A 19,174-nucleotide genomic window follows, 5' to 3' on the forward strand; every position below is an offset into this window, starting at 1 on the left:
TACTTTAGCATTTCTCTTTTAGAAAACTAAATTTGCCCCTGTGTGGGGTTTTTTCTCCTTTTCTTTCTTTCTTTCACAATAAATTTGCCCCAGTATGGGGTTTGCAATTCTTTTTCTTTTTCTTCTTGATCATCTATTCTCAAAATAAATTTGCCCAGTGTGGGGTTTGCAATTTTTAGGGGCTGCCAAATGAAAATTATTGTTCTGGTAGCTCAAAAGGGATGACTAGGGATGAAATGTTTTGATTGGAAAGGAAGATGGCCTGACTTTTGTCTCGCCCCTTGCATGATTTCCAAAAGTAATTTGCATAATCAAAATAAAAAACTTCTTACACATGTCTGAATTGATAGGTTGAGGGAATGTTTGTCCATCCATGAGTGCCCCGCCAGGTAGTACTTTTTGAACAACGAATGCCCCTTGTCAATTTGGGGCAAATTTGCCTTTGGCTTCATCTTGCATTGGGAAAATTTGCTTTAGCACTTTGTCCCCTACTTCAAAAGATTGTCGGTGGACCTTTCTTGTTGTAGGCCCGGGCCGTGCATTTCTGATAACATTGGCCATAGCATTCAGACGCTTTTCATCAATCGGGGCCAGTTGTTCATGATACTGCTTTAACCGATCAGCTCCTTTCAACTTGGCTCCCATTAGAACACACAATGAAGGGATTTCTTAAAGAAGAGCTTTCTTAACGAAGGGATTTCTCCATGAAGAGCTTTCTTAATGAAGGGATTTTTCAATGACGGGATTTCTTAATGAAGGAATTTTCCAATGAAGGGATTTTTGGCCTTCTCAATGAAGGGATTTTTAACGAAGGGATTTCTTAATGAAGGAATTTTTCAATGTATGGCATCATCGGAATCCAGAACAGTGATATTCAAAGGGTCAAATAATTTCATCTTTGGCCATCTAAAAGAATTAAAAAATTAGGACAATAATCAAATAAACAAATAAAACAAATTGTGCATTTGATGGAACTCCTAATCAAAGCGAAAACAAGACAGAAACTTAATTGCAAAAGATGCTTTCATTAAGCTATTCACATATGCAAGAAATAGTTTTCATGAACTTTAGTAAATAACAACCCCTAGATTTACCGAAATTCCCTTCGAGAGGGAAGATACTCGGCCATCCAAATTGTGCAAAGCTCCTTCAGGATTTTCAAATTTCGTCATTGGAGGTGGATGCCTCGAAGGTGTCCTTGTGTTTAGGAAAGGGGTTTGTACTTATACTCGGTCCTTGTTCACCTTTTCCCCTTAACACTATTTCCCCTGCCTCAATCATGTCTTGGATTTTGTGCTTAAGTGCTTTACAATTGGCGGTTGGGTGGCCAAGTGCTCCCAAGTGATAGGCACAAATAGCCTGTGGATCGTATCCAGCAGGCATGTCATAAGGGTAAGTTGGAGGGGGAATCACACTTATTTTACCGGCAGCCTTTAATTGTTCATACAATTGGTCCAGAGGCCTGCCTAGGTTGGTGAATTTTCGGGTACGGCTTTGATTGTAGGTTTCAGTGGGTTGGGGATAGTTATAGATAGGTCTATTTAGCAGAGGAAATTGTTGATTGTAGGGAGGTCGGGGTCGAACTTGTTGGAAGTTAGGTTGAGATATTTGAAAAGGGGGTATAGGCGAGTTGGTGTAGTTAGGGCGAGGTCGAGGATGAGTGGTATTGGTGTGATAAACAGGATGAGAGTTTGAATAGTAAGGGTAAGGGTTGGAGTAGGTAGGGTATTGTCGAAGTCTGGGTCTTGGGATAGGGTTTCGATCCCAGACAACAGCGATTTCCCCCTCTTTCTTTTGGAGTTGTTGTTTCTTTCCACTATTACTTTGGCCTTGCAAAGCTTCCACTTGAGTTTTCAGGGCAGACACATTGACAATCTTTCCAGCCTTCACAAAATCATCATATTCTTCAAGCTTATTGACAATAGCAGCAAATGAGCATCCAGTCATGTGAAAGATTTCCTCAAAATGCAGGGATCGTGTGCTTTAATAAAGGTGCGAATGATTTCATCTTCAGTCATTGGTGGCTCAACCTTTGCAGCTATTTTCCTCCACCTTTTAGCATAGGTTTTATGATCTTCAGATGGCTTCCTCTTTGTCCCCTCTAGTGTGGTCCGCGTCGGTGCTAGTTCACAGTTGTATTCATATTGCCTTATAAATGCATCGGACAGGTCCAGTGTGACGCCCCGAAAAAAAATGAGTTTGAGAACCCGGAAATTTTCTAATTTTCTAGGGTTTATTTTTTTTTACCGCCCGTCTTTTCTACATTTTCTTGATTAGAAAAATTTCTCAGATAAAGTTTATGAGCAAAGATAGTTTTAAAATGATTTTTCTAGTATCGGTTAGTTTTTGAGAAATTAAGAGCTTATACTGGACGTGGGACCCGCTAGTGTGATATAATTTTGGTGACTAAGTGAATTGTGTGCTAAGTGTTATTATTTTACAAGGTGCTAGGAAATGATTAGAGGGTGGTTATATGATGTAACCATTGGAAGCCAAAGGATTAAAGAAAATACTAGAAGGGCCAAGTGTCACAAACCCATTGCAAGTTGGACCTTTGACTAAGACCATGATTTCTTCTTCTTATCTTGACCAAACCTTTTGTTTTCATCATTTCTTCTTCTTGTAAGCATGATGGACGAAATTTTGAGAGAAAGAGAGAGCAAATCCAGCATCTTGCACCTCAATTTCTTCCTCCAATCTTGAGTTCTAACCGATTAAATTGCAAATCACTCCATAAAACTTGCTAGCTAAGGAAGATTGAAGCTATTGGTGGAGTTGTTTTGGAAGAAAAATCCCTAAGCCATCACCTTTCTTGATATTTCAAGGTATCATGTCTAACCATCCTTTCTTTGATCTTGATTTTGTTAAATTAATGACTTGTGATGGCTAATGAGATGTTTTAGTGGAAGATTAGCACTTGAATGCAACAATTTCCAGATTAGGGTTTTCAATTTCCCCAATTCTGCCTGACACTGTTCATCATAGTTATAGGCTGAATTGGCCTTAGCACAAAACATGAAAGTTGTAGAGAATGAGGTTTTATAGTTGCCTTCAAAATTTCAGCTCAATCCAAGTTCGGTAGCCTGTGAAAAGACCAAAATACCCCTGCTGCCCTGTTTCTGTCCGAACCTGGAAATCAGCTTTGGTAATTGGTTAGTTTGACTGGGAATACTACTGATTTGGTTGTTTATGTCTTCTTACGAATTATATCCTTGTATCTTAGCTTTTAAATGGCTTTGGAATTACCTGATTTGGAGTTGTGTGTGCTGAGTTATGACTGAATGAATCAGGACTGCGTCAGTGAGCTTCGAACTAGAAAATCTGGGGTTATTTTGGAATATTTGACCTAGTTAGGGTGAGAACTGGACTCAGTGGTCTTCATGAAAGTTGTAGGGAATGATATTTTAGAGGTGCCTGCAAAATTTCAGGTCAATCGGAGTAGCGTAGCTTGAGAAAAGATGGAATTACCCTTGCTGTTCTGGTTTTACCCGAATGTAAGAATTGCGCTTGTAATTGGTTGTTTTGGTCCGGAATGCTTCCAAATTGGTTGTTGAGGTCTTCTGATGAAATTTATCCCTGTTTCTTAGCTTTCATCTGGTTTTGGAATTTCTGGATTTGGACTTGGAGAGCCTGAGGTATGATGTTTCCGCTAGAATGCGTTTTGGTGAATCTGTTTTTGTGATTCCGATGTAGTATCTTGCATTTTTGACCTGGTTACACTCGAAACTGGGTTGAGTGACCTTCTGTAATATTGTACCCCTATCTCTTAGCTTCGAAATGGTGTATCTTGTACCTTCATCCGACAATTGTAGTGCCTTTGGTACCATTACCGCAAAATGACGTCAAAACCTATTTTTCTGGTTTTGAGCTTAACTTTCATTTCCGGACTTTTTCCTAGCTTGACTTGTCTTTGTACTACTTGGAGCTTGCTGTATGACTATTGGATGAACTTGTTGTTGTGTGTGTACCTTTGGGACTGGCTGAGGAAATAATGAAGCCATGATGGCTGGAAAAGTTAGCAAATTCAGGGGAAGTGCTGTCCGAACTTTGAAGGGACTTGATTGCATTGAGTTTGTGATCTAAGACTTGGATTTGAGCAAGACGATGATATATGATGGTTGGTTCCTGAGCCGTGGAGGTGAGTGAGCTCAAACTACTTCTAAAGTTATTTATGAACCGTTTCTTACATTATTTACTTTTGAACTGTTTCCAAAGTTACTTTTGAAATGTTTTCTTGCATATCATGTGTGCTGGCATTTGAGTGTGCCTTGTTTGCTATATTTATTGACTTCATGACTTGTATTTTGGTTGATAACGTGTTAAGCGCTTATAATGATTTCCAAAATGAGTTTTTGAGGCGAGTGTGTACTTTATCGCACTCGACCTCGATAAATGTGGAATTTTCGATTGAAATGTTACTTGCGCATGAATGTAAGCCTTTTGGGCTGAACTGGCCATTGCCCCTTGTTACTGGTCGTCTTGAGCCAGAAGCGGACTCGGTCAGGCGATTAGGAACTTGGGTGAACGTTTGGTATACTCGAGTATTACCTATGTAGGTTGGTGGAGCCTGGCCAAAAGCCAGGGACGGGGTGAATGAAATGAAATGAATGACCAAATGAGCGAGGAAATGTCAGGAGAATGAATGTATCCTTTCATGAATGTTACTATCGCTTTCCATTGTAAATGTTTCTTGAATTATCGATAATCCATATTTACTGTTTTGCAAATGATGTAGTTGTTTCCGAATTTATCATTTAATTTATGACATCATTGCTATATGACATCATTGAAATGAACTATTGTGAAACCGATTTGATTAATGATTTTCTGGTTACTCGCTGAGCTTTTAGCTCACCCCAAAAACTATTTTATTCCCCTCCACAGGGCTCGTGGCGAAGGAAGGACTTGTAGTACTTGTGCACGTGTATGGATGGCCTAAACTTTGTACAATTTTGGATTTGGAATTATTTTATGTATGTTTGGGATTAGTTTCCGCTGCATTTTGTGATATGTAATTCTTGGAGAATTTGATGTATATTTGAGATTTATATTATAATTTGTTTGAGGACTGTAGTGAGTGAGTGAGTCCCGGCGAGAGCTGGGCAGGCGGCCCGCCGAACCCTCTGGTTCGCCCTAGGGGGAGGTGGGGCCGTCACATCCAGCCAAGTTTTTATCTCATCAGCCTTCAAATTTGATTGCCAATCAAGCGCGTCGCCTTCCAGACTTTCTGGGAATAGCCTTAAAGGTAGATTTTCATTATCTGTTGGCTTACCCAATTTGTTGGCGAACAGTCGGAGGTGTGTCTTGGGATTACCTGTCCCATCATACTTGTTGAATTTCGGGGTTTTGAACCCCTCAGGCAATTGCACATTCGGAAAAAGACAAAGCTCATCGTAATCCAAGACTTCTTGTTTGTTCAACCCCTGACTTTTCCTCATAAATTCATCAAAACGGTCAAGGCGCTTGAGCAACTTCATATCAACAGGAGCAGAAGATTCTCCTATCTCTGGCTTGGTTTGCATAGGATGGTTTGGCAGTAAGGGCTCTGTAGTGGTGGGATAAAAAGTATACTGCTCTGGAAGCATATTCGAAGTGACTTGTGGTGGTGGGATTTGTGTGTGAGTAGGAAAAAATAAAGGATTAGGAGGGTAGGTGTATGGCAAACTTGTGGTGGTATAGGTGAGAGTTGCTTCGGGTGGAATAGAGAAAGATGGTATAACAGTAGTTTGAGTCGAGGGTATGACAAATGGTTCTTGCTCAGGCTGCCTGACGGGTACAGGTTCGGGTTGAACTCTGCTGCTAATTAGCTCATCAATCAACTTCCTTTGGGCCGCCATCTCGGTAGCCATCTCACCAAACCTAGTAAGCATCTCAGTCAACTGAACCACCAAACTCGCAGTCTCGGGTTGAGCGGTAGTAGCAGACCTATCTGATTGTTCCGGTTGTGAACTCATTTTTACACGACTTCTCTGGGCTTGACTACGGGATCGCGTTATGATGGGGCTTCGACGAGAAGCTATGTTTAAATATTACCTGAGAATTTTTGAAAGATTGCCTTTAAATTTAACCCTCGCTTAGTTATTCCAATAAAAATAAAGAAAAGGAAAAGAAAAAGGCAAGAGTTAGTAGATATCCAGAAAATTCGGATGCATGTCCTATGGGGGAACCCTTTTTGTGCCAAGGGTAGGCCTAGCACGAAAATGCAATTCTCTAGAGTAGGCACTATACCATACCTGAGGGGTCCGATCAACGGATTGAGTGAAAAATGATTGAAAAAAAAAATTGGCCAATTTGGAGCGAGAAGGAACATTTGTCCTAAAAGATGAGGACAAAGTCCGAATGGATTACTTACTTTGATCAACACATGATATGTGAAAGAGAGCTTACTTCTTGAAAGGATCGTAATGCCTCGACTAATTTATTCAGTGAACTTTAGATTTAAACCCTAAAAAGGAATAAGCAGATCAAGAGGATAGGATGAAATTGATGATTTATTCAAAAATTGACCGGATCACCTTTAAAAGGGTAAAATGGTCAAATGTATTGAATGAAATTTGATTATTTATTCAAAATTGAATGGACAACCCTAAAATGAATTAAACTATTCAAATGAATTAAATGAAATCAATTGATTAAGCAAAATGATGATTTATTCAAAAATCAACCGAATTGCCCTAAAAATAGGTAAACTGGTCAAATGTATCGGATGATTTATTCAAAATTGACAAGATCACCCTAAAAAGGGTAAACTGGTCAAATGAAATTTGAACGAAACTGATGATTTATTCAAAATTGATTGAATTGACCTAAGAATGGGTAAACTAATCAAATGAATTAAATGAAATTGGTGGTCTATTTAAAATCGACTAGATTGCCCTAAAAATGGACAAATGGATAAAATGGACTTAGATGAAAGTGATGAATAAAATGGTCCAATGGATTGAATGGAATTGACAGCTTATTTAAAATCAATCTATCCATTGGTAGTTTCAAAAATTTATTGCGATGCAGTAGTCTATGAACCTTCTAAAATAAAATGTTGGCGTCAATTTATTTATCGTCTCAACGGTGAGGAAATATTGGTGAATTTGTTCCAATTAATGTCCTTTACGCCAGGGATTTTTACCAATTTTGATAAAGTGGCCAAAAGGTGATTATTAGATGCTCATGTTCCAAAGATCGCTCTATGAAAATGACCGGATCCTACCTTACCTTGTGTACTACCCCTTTGGATGGTACAAAAATATAAACGTGCAAGTCTCCTTGGATTAAATATCCGAGACACAAGGCTGTTTAGTCCTAACGTGGGATCCCCTAAATGGCATTCCCTTTCTAGGGTTTATGCATGATGCCATTTTATTAAAGCAGTAAATGTGCAATTCGAAATGAAACGTGACCTAAGGAACCCTTTATTTGCCAGGGTATGCCTGAAAGGGCATGACATTATTAATTTATGAACAAAATATACCAAAATTTCTTAAACGTGCAATAGCCTATCTACAAGGGTAGGTTCTAAAAGAAGGCCCTGCCAGACCTCTTATTTGCTAGGGTTTGTGAATGCAATGGGGACAAAACCAAGAAAAGTTAGTTCAGCCAGACAAATACACATTACACATTGTAGCAATCAATACAAAGAAATAAAGCCATAAAAGGAAAAGAGGGGTTGGATCCCTCCCCTCGTGAATAGTGTCCCTAATAGGGTAAGGCAGACTCTACCCTAGGTAAACTATCATGGATGCATGAGGTATTGGTTCGCTAATGCATCTAAACTCGATAGGTCATAGGTCTCCGAGCCTTCAGACTTGGAAACCAAGGGTCATCAATCCCAAGGTTCTTTGTCGGTGGCTCGAGCGATTCCCCAAACACCGCTACGCACACATCGTGTCACGGCTACGTGTTTGAGTGAATCTATCAAAAATTCTCAACCTTCGATTAAAAGCTAAAGGCTAACGACCCACAGCTTAAAGCGGAAGATTGAGTGACCCATCGGATCATGCTACACACACATCGTGTCGTGATCACACGTCCAAGTGGGTCGCCTAAAATCCTAATAGGGTGGAGTGGCGTGACAAGCCACTAAAAGAAAAATAAATGAGGGATAAAAAATAAAGCGTATGCACGTATGCTAGTGCTCGTTTGGAGGGGAGGGAACGAGAACCAACGCGAGGCTCTAGGGTAATATTCCCCCACCCAAAATGCAATCCAAGGCGCAGGATCACATAAATAAACCATCCATCCATCAAAACAATCGTACGCAAATGGGCGAGGGAGTGAGTTGATACGCACGAAATGCAAAATCTTAAAAAAGGAAAAAATGCAATCCTAAACATCCAAATGTAATATATAAGAAGGTTGAAAGAAGAAAATAATCGACCAAATCAAATGCTCGGACTCTCTAAGTCCCCAGTGGAGTCGCCAACTGTCGCGCCCCATTTTTATGAAAATAAAATAAAATGGCTTTAAAAGGTGAATTTTTGTTTTGGAAAATGAATTTTGATTTACAAGGGAAAATGAAGAAAAATATGGGTCTAAATGGGACTTGAAAATGCGACGACCCAAAATATAGTTTAAAAAGGGTTTTTGAATGAAAAATCGGAGTCGCCACTTGGTATAGAGTTCAGGTGTATCAAGTCACCTAAAAATGAATTTTTAAAGGAAAAAGTAAAAAAAAAACCCTTTTTAAACGACTCCAAGTCTACAAAAAATCAGAGAAAAAGATTCGGGAGTCATATTTGAAGAAAGGGAAGGCAATGATAAGAATCCAAGACACCCTTTCAACCTAGCCAAGGCTAGTTGCGCGATTTAGTCAACGATTTTCTTATTTTTTTAATCTAAAGATTTATCACATTTGGATGTACTATATGAATGAAAACCCTAGATCTAGGAGGGTATCGGGGATCGAAATGTATTTTCAAAGCTTACTTGGTGCCAATCACATTAATTGTGAAGCCCAATAAAGAATCTTCGAAGAAGTCACGAATAATGCAAGTCATGAAACTCGAAAGAAAGAAAAAGGAAAGAAAATAATAATATACAAATGTGTATGACCTAAAGGAATGTAACATGTCGGGTACGGGGGACTAATGTTTGTTGGCTTTCAATGTTCCCTTTAATAGAGAGAATACGATCGTGCTAAGGCTAGAGAAGCCAAACTCGTCCATATCCCATATCCAAGTGGTTTTCCCTAGCCTAATCAAGCAAATGTACTAATCCACCCCCTAATTTCCTAAATGAGATGCGAATCTAAATGTTATATATACATAGGGGCAAGGGATATTTTATTAGGGGAAATATTATGTGAAAATGATAAAAATCCTAAAAAATGAAAAAATATGCATGAAGTGTAATGTAATCATACAAACATGATCTAGCGAGGGAGGTCCCTAAGGGTCTAGCATTGGACTAGCCCATGTCTACGGATCCTCACTAGCATTGGACTAGTGGAAAATCGTAACAAAGAGCCACAACTAGCATTGGACTAGTGTGGATTCGAGAAATGGACCATGACTAGCGTTGGACTAGTTGTGGTGATGTCACACATTTATCGCAATCAAATAAATCATGTAAAACATAATAAAGCAAATAAACACATAAATCACATATAGCACATAACACATAAGCATGATTTCTAGATGCAGGATCCTAAGAAAGCGGTAACACATAACACATAGGCATGCAAAAACACACAAGGCAAATAAAGCAAAGAAACTCCTAACTATTACATTGGGGGTAGCCCTACTACAATCTAAAAAGGGGGAAATACATAAATAAATAATTAAAGGAATACCTAACTATTACAAATTTGGCATTCAAGTGCCTTTCAAATGATAGATATACAAAGCGAAAGCCAATAAAGCAAATAAATAAATAAATAAACATCCAAGGGGCATGCCATTAAACACATAAAGTCACATAGGGCACGTAAGGTCAAATAAAGTAAGAAATAAGGGATAAGGTGTACCTCCCTTGAGTTGGGGCCTAATGAAGTGAAATCACTTATTTACTCTCCAAAATAATAAAAGAGTTAAGGCATCACTTTAATCAAGAAATAATCATAAGAAATGGAAATAAACATGATATTGAATCACTCAAAGCAAATTGAAACAAACAAGGACCCAATAGCAAACATTAGCCAAACATTCAAGTCCAATTAAAATATTTTGGAAACTTCAAAGGTCCAAGAATAATAAAAGGTCAAGTAATGGTTCAAAACGCAATTACTCTAGGACCTAATTACAAGAAATTAGAACATGATTGGGCCATAGTGAAACAAGGAGAGACTTGAGGGGTTAGAATGAAAACTCCAAAAATTTCCATGCATTCATACGAGGAAGATTTCTGCAATTGAGACTCTCGGCAAAAAAAAAAAAAAAAAACTGAAGCGATTTCCTTCTTTTTGTTTCTATCATTTCTGCTGCAACTTCCTTCCCACTTTCAAACACTAAAATCATATTTGATCTCATACTTTAAACAAAAACATGATCTTGGCATCCAAACAAGCAAAATCATAAAAGAGATCATGCAAATACTGAAAAAAAACTTCATGCAAAAGGCCTGGAGAAGCTTTTGATAACAAAGAAAAAACTGCTGCAACCTTGTTTCCAACGGATACTTTAGATTTGAACATCAAATTTGATCAAAACCTTTTAAACCAAACCTCCAAACTTTGAACTAAGCACTAAGACACATAACTTAAACATTCAAACAAGCAAGGATTAGGGAATTAAACCAATACCAAAGAGACTTTCATGCAAAAATGGTTTTAAACTTCAGCATTATCGCATGGTAGATTCGCTCAAGCCTCTCAAACGGAAAACCAACCTCCAGCTTTTATCAAACTTATCATTCCAAATAATCTATCATACATGCAAGAGGATGGCAGAACCAGAAATGATGAAGATTTTCATGCAAACCAGGATTCAAACCAAGTTTACTGCTAAAAAGGATTCGGCAGCTAAGAAAACTTTCTGCGATAATTTTTCTGCTGTAAATTTGCAGCTTCAACTCACGCAATGAAAGATTGCACCATAACTCATCATTTAGTTACCAAACCCACACACATCTCCCAAACATCAATTTTAGCGGGGAGGAAACAAAAGAAATGCAGCAAAGAAACTTAGGAAAAACATATGTTCATGCTATTTTAGTAACATGTTCATACATGCATCGAATGAAGCTTTCTTCATTTCTGGTTGCTAGGTTTCTGCAAATGCTTCTTACTAGTCACCCAAACATCTTAAATAAGGCTTCAAACTCAACATTTATCACGCACAAAAAACTAATCATGCAAAACGAAAGGAAACAAGGCAGAGAGTGGCCATGAGGTCAGATTTCATGCTGCAATTTTCTGCAAATAAAGACATTCACTACATACGCGGCTAACAAAATCCGAACCAACAAAACTATTCAAACCGAAGCAACATTTTATGAATCATATCATCAAAACCCAATCCCATTCTGCGCATTCCCAAGAATTCTCCAAACCAGATTGCGCACAAAGACAACCAAAGGAGCAGCCGTGAACTCACACAAGCCCATCAGCTAAAACCTATAGAAAAGACCCCAAACTTCCGTCCCCAAAACCAGACCAACCTATGGATTTCTCAGCCCAAACAGAAGCAAACTTAACCTTCTTCAAATAACAGACATGAAACCAGGGTGTGTCTGATGAAATGCAAAAGAACACAGACAGAGTTGGCTCTAGATTTTAGAAACAAGATGGTAAGAAAAGCAATAACCATCAGCCCTGGCTATACCCAACACAGAAAACAGCGAAAAAGAAACAACTTTGATTGGTGAAATGAAAGTGGATTGCAAGAAAAATAGCAAACTGTCTCTCAAAAACATCCAAGCATCAAACTTTACTCTAGTAATTCCACATCCAAGCATGAGTAAAAGCCCAGGATCTCTGGTTACACAGAGCAGATTCCATATGAAATGGTAATAGACAAAGAAAAGGGCTGAAGACTACCTGTTTACCGCCCTTGGACTTGAAGCTTCAGCCTGGGTTCAATGAAAAGATCAGCCGCAGACTCCGATGAAGAAACCTGAAATTGGGTGTTCAACCTTGGACCTCCTCTTTCTCAGATCTATTGGCTCCTCCCTCACCCACGGCTTTTCTTCTTCTTTTCTCCCCCGCGACTGAAATCCTTTTCCTCCTTCTTTCTTGTTCCCCGCAGATCCTTTCTCAATCTCCTATCTCTCTTTCTTCCTCTCTTTTCCAGCCACCCCACCGTTCTTTCCTTGCCCTTGCTTTGTTCCTTCCTACTGCCCAGCCGAAGCTCTCCTTTCCAAACCTAGTCCTCTCTCTCAAACTCAGCCGCCCCTTTTTTTTTTCAGCCGTCAACTCTCAGCCCCTCTAAAACCTCTCCCGTTCTCTTAAACCCTTTCTCATCCTTTTATACGGCACCCCAAAAACTAAACCCTCATTTCAATGGTTACAAACCAACCTCATCTTAAACCTTCTCCCTTGGCCATCCGATTGCACCCTTGCATGAAACGGCATCTTTTCTCTTTTTTTTTAATAGAAATTAATTCTTTAATAGAAAAATTATTGCCATTAAAATGCTTTAAATCCAAATCTAAAGGGTGAAAACACACTTTTTGAATTTTGTGAGGATTTTCCTTTCCTTTTTTTTTGACATTTAGTATAAAAGCACAAATAATAAAAATTAAAATTAAAATTAAAAAAAACTAAAAATTAACTAAACAAATAAAATTTAAAAATAAAAAATTTGGTGTTTACATAAACGTGTCCAACTGTGCAGCTGCTAGTGCCTCCTGGACCTCCACATTCAAGCCTTGGGTAAAGCGGCGAATTCGCTTTTGCTCTGTTAGCACCAATTCCAGAGCGAAGCGAGAGAGTTTTGTAAACTGGGTTTCATACTCTGCCACACTGGATGCCCCTTGGTGCAGGCGGATAAAATCATCCTCATGTCTCTCTTGTACAATGGGAGGTAAATATTTTTCATTAAATTCTCGTGTAAAGTTAACCCATGTCCAGGGGGTCTATTCCCGCTCCCACTTGGCTCTAATCACATTTCACCAGGCTCGGGCGGCTCCTTCAAACTGAAAAACAGTAAAAGATATCTGCCGCTCCTCCGAATACCTAAGCGCGGCAAAGATATCTAACATATGGTCCATCCAACCCTCTGCTAGGTCAGGATTAGGTCCACCTATAAACTTGGGAGGTGTAAATTTTTGAAACCGTTCTAAAGCACGGTCCTCTCCTTCATGATTGCCTGGGTTATTTCCAGGGTTTCCTGTAGTATTCCCATGGCCCTGACCCTGTTGGTCAATCATACGTTCTAACAGGTCAGCAATCCAGCTACTTGATCTGGCTCATGTTCATGTTCCTCTTCAGAGCTTCGTCCCCACCTTCTACCTCTACCTCGAGTACCGGAAGCCATTTAGGTACAAAAGTCTCTAAATCCAAACATAATGTGTGCTTAGTATTCAAACTAGAAACAAAAGAAAAACACAAAGCAAATGCACAAAAGGCATGCAAATGATAAGTACAAAAGATAATACTCAAATATACACATTTATTTACAAAGCTACACCAAAAGATATACAAGTTATCCGACATCCGGTCGGTACAAAACCCTTTAAATACATGAGCATTCGAGCTCCGAAAATCTATTTAGCCAGCAGATAACCAAAGAACCAGCTATACTGGTTAGAACAAAAACATATCAGATGGGCAAAAGAGAATCCAAATAACGGCCCTACGCGCCTCCCCTAGGGCCCCAATCCCCAACGGAATCTAGAGTATCTATCTCGCCTATCTGCTTTGGGCCGGTAGCTCGTGGTGGTGCCTCCGCGGCCATATCTAGTAGGACCTCGCAGTCCAACGTAATACTCGAGGCCCTCTCCCTAAGCTGTCTCTTCATGGTGAAGAGGTGCTGGTGTGTGTCGTGAAGCTGACGATGAAGAGCATCTGTCCTCACCACCTCAACTCGGAGCCTCTGCTCCACATCCCTAGTGCACAGTTCCAAATCCCTAATACATCTAACCTGCCTGTGGTCAAACTCTCTAGCCTCCTCCAGCTGTCTAGCCAAGCGATCAGTCACCTTCTCCAGGCGACGTCGCTCGTCATCCACTGCCAGGACGACCTCATCAGGATAGCCGAAGGTGTGTCGGCACTCACAAGGCCGATCCAGCTGACCAAAAGGGGAATACAGCGTATACGGCTCCCCATGCCTCCTCTGATATCAGATCTCCCGCCTACGTAACACCCGGTTCACCGGGCCCCCTGCACTCGGAGGGCTTGGTTCCGGTTCCACGCCGCTGGGTCCGCACCACTAGAACTGCCCGAATCCATCCCTACAAAACATTAATCCATCAGTTCACCGGCATTTCAACTTAAAATATATCATTCATCTTAAAGAGAATTCACGTATTCCTAATGCCTATCACGTATGTCCCACAATTGCGCAAGTTCTCTAACCTAGGTGCTCTGATACCACCTGTGATGCCCCTGCTTCTCCCAAGGGCGAACCCTAGTGATGAGGAGGTCGAGAGGGCTATCCAAGTGGAGCAAGTGAAGGTGCCATTGGGGCCCATGACATGAGCCCGCGCGAAAAGATTGAATGAAGCACTACAAATATTGGTTTGTGCAGCCCGAGTGTCCAGTGGAGAGATAAAGGCTATTGAGGGCCTCAACAAAGCTAGATATGTCATCTTACTCGCGGCCATTCAAGAGGATTAGCTACTCAAGATTCGACCACGGGCCCATGGTCCATTATCAGTTAGTAGAATGTAATAAAGAGATCCAACACGCCTATGGGTTGGACCTTAGTCGTTTTTAGTCTTTGGCCATAGGCTAGGCCATGTGGGCCACCTTTGTAGTCCCTACACTGAGTTATTACGGGGGTCAGCGAGTCGGGGGTCCAGGGGGCGACGCGCCCCTGGTGGGGGCTAGGGGGCAAAGCCCCCGGAGCTTTCGGCTAGGCGGCCCAAAGGGAAGCCCAAGGGCTGGCCGCCTTTCCTCCAACGTTTACAAGCTTTGGTAGGTTTTGGTTACGGCTACAAATAGCCTTAAGTCGTTGTCTACATTCAGTTTTTGACGATTAATAAAATTACAATTGAGAGTTCTCTCAAGAGCTTCATTGAAGCACCTTGAATATCTTAGATCTATATCTTGGGTATTCAATCGACTTATCAATCTAGGACCGTGCTAGATTGTGGCGTCTTCTACAAATACCGAGGTTCGTTGACCACGTGATCAACGGGTTTAGGTGATCCGCTGGGTTCGTCGCCTTCAACGTGAGTCTCTACCTTCTAGATCCCAGTTTTTTTGTGCGGGTTGCATCACATGGTTGGTGCCGTTCGTATCACCTGGGGTATCGGCGGGACACCTGCCTAGCTCGCGCCAGGACTCGAAATTTCAAAACAATAAAAGCTAGACAAACCAAAAAAGTACGATTTACGATATATACAACCCCCAAAAGGTCTATTTACATCCTCAAAAGTATCTAGTCAAATCACTATATTACATTATTATAACAACCAGTAGGAAGTAGACCTTAAGGAGGGTCCTCATACAGACCACCAAAACAAAAACAAACATCTTAATTGTCCAACTATTACAAGCAAACCTAACTATACTAGTGAATGTGCCAAGGAGTTCCCCGCATCGTCCCCTGCTAAGGAAAACAAAGGAAACGGGGTAAGCTATATGCTTAGTAAGTAAACGGGGTAAAATCGTAAATTTCACATTTAGATAAACAACTATTTCACAAAAATGTCCAGTCAAGTGCAAAAGTAACAATACAAATGAAGGATACAGGTTGGCTCCAAAGCCAAGTCGTTTGCCATGCGTGACCTCCTGCCGACACTCCATCGACCACAAATAAGGTCCGTAGAACTCCACTTATACACCCACCTAACACCTTATCACCCTCACTGGTCAGTCACCTCACAAACTTACTCGAGCGAATGAAATTGAGATTGGTTCACAAGCTCGGTTCACAAACTTGGTTCACATTCTCGGTGAACCGGATTCACAAACTTGGTGACCTCAGACTAGGTTGGACTGGTTTCGACCAAACCCCGGCTGGCTCGAATAGTTCATCTAGGTTAGAAGATCGACCCCAACTCACAAACTTCACCCCGAGTTAGAAGCTCAGGGGGTTCAAACCCAAAATAATTCATTTAGACATGTCATGTATAAATATGCATGTAAATTAGGGTTTAGGTCGAGTGTGATGAAGTACACCCTCGCCTAGGTACCCTTTCATTCACCTTAAACACATAAGTAAGTTATATACAAAACGGCCCGAATACTTACTCAAAGGACCAAGATAGCAAAAGTACGAAATCGCGTCGCGCAGGATAGCTAGTAGGCCTCACCAGCTCTGTCTAGCTCATCACCGTCTGAAATAGAAGATTGCATCACATTATATAACAAACGGCTACTAACATGCCTAAAACAATCAAAACGGCAAAATTGGCACATGCAAGTGCGGAAACAGCATACGGAAACGGAAATGGCTGCATAACCGTTTTGTTGTCAAAAACTGTTTTGAACACAATTGAAGCTACGAGTGTCGGATCAAAGTGCATGAGGTACCATTGCCAAGCTAAGAGGAAGGGATAAAATTTTCATGAAGACACTTTAATCTAGATCTGAATGGAAGCAGGTCGAAATTATGGAAAACAGTACCAGAAATTTGCATTTTAGGGGTGACGGACAGGGTTTGTTTGCTGGACCATAACTCACAGCTCACAAATCCAAATCAAGAAATTCCAAAGGCGTTGGAAAGCTAAGACATAAGGCTATAACCTTTGTATTTTGACCCAAAATTGAATCAGTACGGAGCAGTTCTGACAAGGCGTTGGAAAGCTAAGAATTTTGACCTAAAATTCCTGTCAGAACTGTCCAAGTTCGAAGGCAGTTCTGACAATTGATTTTGTTCTGGCCATAACTGAAGCTACGGAACTCGAATTTGGATGCACTTTATACTGTTTCGAAGGTAAGACCAAGATCTACATTTCTTATGAAGGGTCAACACCCAGTTCGCACGTTATCAAAATGGACAGAGCATGGTCAGAAGCAAAATTCAAAAACGTAACACAATCCAGTGTACAAAACAGGTGCAAGTGTTTTGGCTATAACTCGGGCTACACTGATCCCTTTGACCTGAAATGTTTCAGGCACCTTAAAGAACTTAAGAAGCTACAACTTTTATGTTTTGGGAAACTTCTTAATCAGCACGCAGCATAAAGAAAAACAGGACTTAAGTTCGGATTTGTGGATTGCGCTTTTCCAATTTTGTTGGTTTCAAACATCGCAAATGCATGGTCCGTTGCTACGATTCTTATACAAGTTTTCCAAGCAAACTCATACTAAATAAACACACATAAATCACCTCCTATTTGCCCTACAAGAAAAACTGAAATTCCTTTCTCCAATTTCATCCCAAGACTTACCCAATACTAACCATAATCTAGGTGCTAATCCTACTAACTTTACTAGTTTCACCACCTAATCAACCAAACTCTAATCACTTAAGCCCTAACCCAACCAAACTAACTTTCCTTTGAATTAGGGTTTCATGACAAATCTGAAATTTACTACTTGCCAACCATACAAGTGAAATCACTACATCAAAGATGCCATCAACAAGCCAAAATCCAACCAAACCTGTGACAGCCCCACCTTCCCCTAAGGCGAACCAAAGAGGTTAGCAGACTGCTTGCCCAACTCTCGCCAGGACTACCGGTGCAGGCAAACACGATCTAAGACATTTCGGGAAATAACACGCGCTCATACAAGCCGAAATCGTAAAATAGCCAAACGCAACTAAACCGTCGGTGAATAGTGGGTGCCATGTCATATAACTCAGAAAAACATTCCCAAACTAAATAGGACACATAAACGGGGTTAAACAGTGTTATACACATACGTTTGTAAATTTACAAAACAAAAGGGAGATAATTGGATCAAAATACATTTAGGGTTTTGCCCAAAAGGAGCTATTCAAGTTACATTCACATAAGCTCAACTTGGCAACCAACATTCATAGCCTTTCCAAAAGTATTCAAATTCCTGTAAGGAAAACAAAAGGAATAGAGTGAGCTTACGCCCAGTGAGATACTACCACTCAAACAACGAAGATCATATAAGCAGATAGCATTTCATTCCAATTCATCTAATAAAAGTAAGCCAAAAGTACACATCAATAAAGTTGGTAAAAGGATACAGACGGCTCTCAAGAGCCCCTTTCCTTGCTTGTATACTTGATCGAACTTCATTGACCCTCCGTCAATGTTTACGAGTAACCAGCCGTAGGCTCCACTTTACTTCCATTCCTTCCACCCAACATACCCCTACCGGGCCCGAACTCCAAATAGTAAAAATTTGGTAATACTCGAGTATATCGGAACCAAGAGTTTCATACTCAATGATTCCTTATAACAGTCCCCGTGGCTCGTCAATTTTCACGACCAAGCCCTCGCCGGCTCGATTTAATTGACTACCAACGGGGTTAAGTTCAGTAGTGACAGTAATGGCCGTTGGATACTCGTCCAAACGACACCAAATCAAGTATTTCATGTACCATTCAAGTATCACAGTAAAACAGTGGACCGTCATATATAGTACAAACGGGGTGAGGGCGATCAAGTACACCCTCACTTTAAGCAGTTTCAACGGTGCACATAAGCATTCAAGGCAGCACGTTCAAGTATAATAAAGCCATCTAGTAACAAGCAAGTGAGTAGTACACTCACCAAGCAAGCAAGTGAAATTTCATAAATTTCTGCCCAACGAGCGTCTTTAATCACCGTCATGCCCTAAAATATTCAAACAAGTACAATAAGACTTGATTACAAGTCATAAACCAATTTCCACATACTACCAAAATAGGGCTCCATAAGAACGTATAAGTACTAGAGTAGACTAGGGAAAGTCCGGAAATGAAGTTAAGCTCTAAACCCTAAAAACAGTTTTTGACATCATTTAGCGGTTTTGGCACCATTGGCACTACGATTGTCGGATGGAGATGTAATATACACCGTTTCGAAGCTAAAAGAAAGGTATACAATGTTGAAGAAGGCCACTCAGTCCAGTTTGTAGTGAAACTAGGTCAAAAATTCAATGTACTGAACCAGAACCGCAAAAACAGGTTAACAAACTGCATTCTGGTTAAATAACCATAATTCAGGCTAC

The sequence above is a fragment of the Coffea arabica genome, chromosome 3c, assembly GCF_036785885.1.
Source record: "Coffea arabica cultivar ET-39 chromosome 3c, Coffea Arabica ET-39 HiFi, whole genome shotgun sequence".
NCBI lineage: Eukaryota > Viridiplantae > Streptophyta > Magnoliopsida > Gentianales > Rubiaceae > Coffea > Coffea arabica.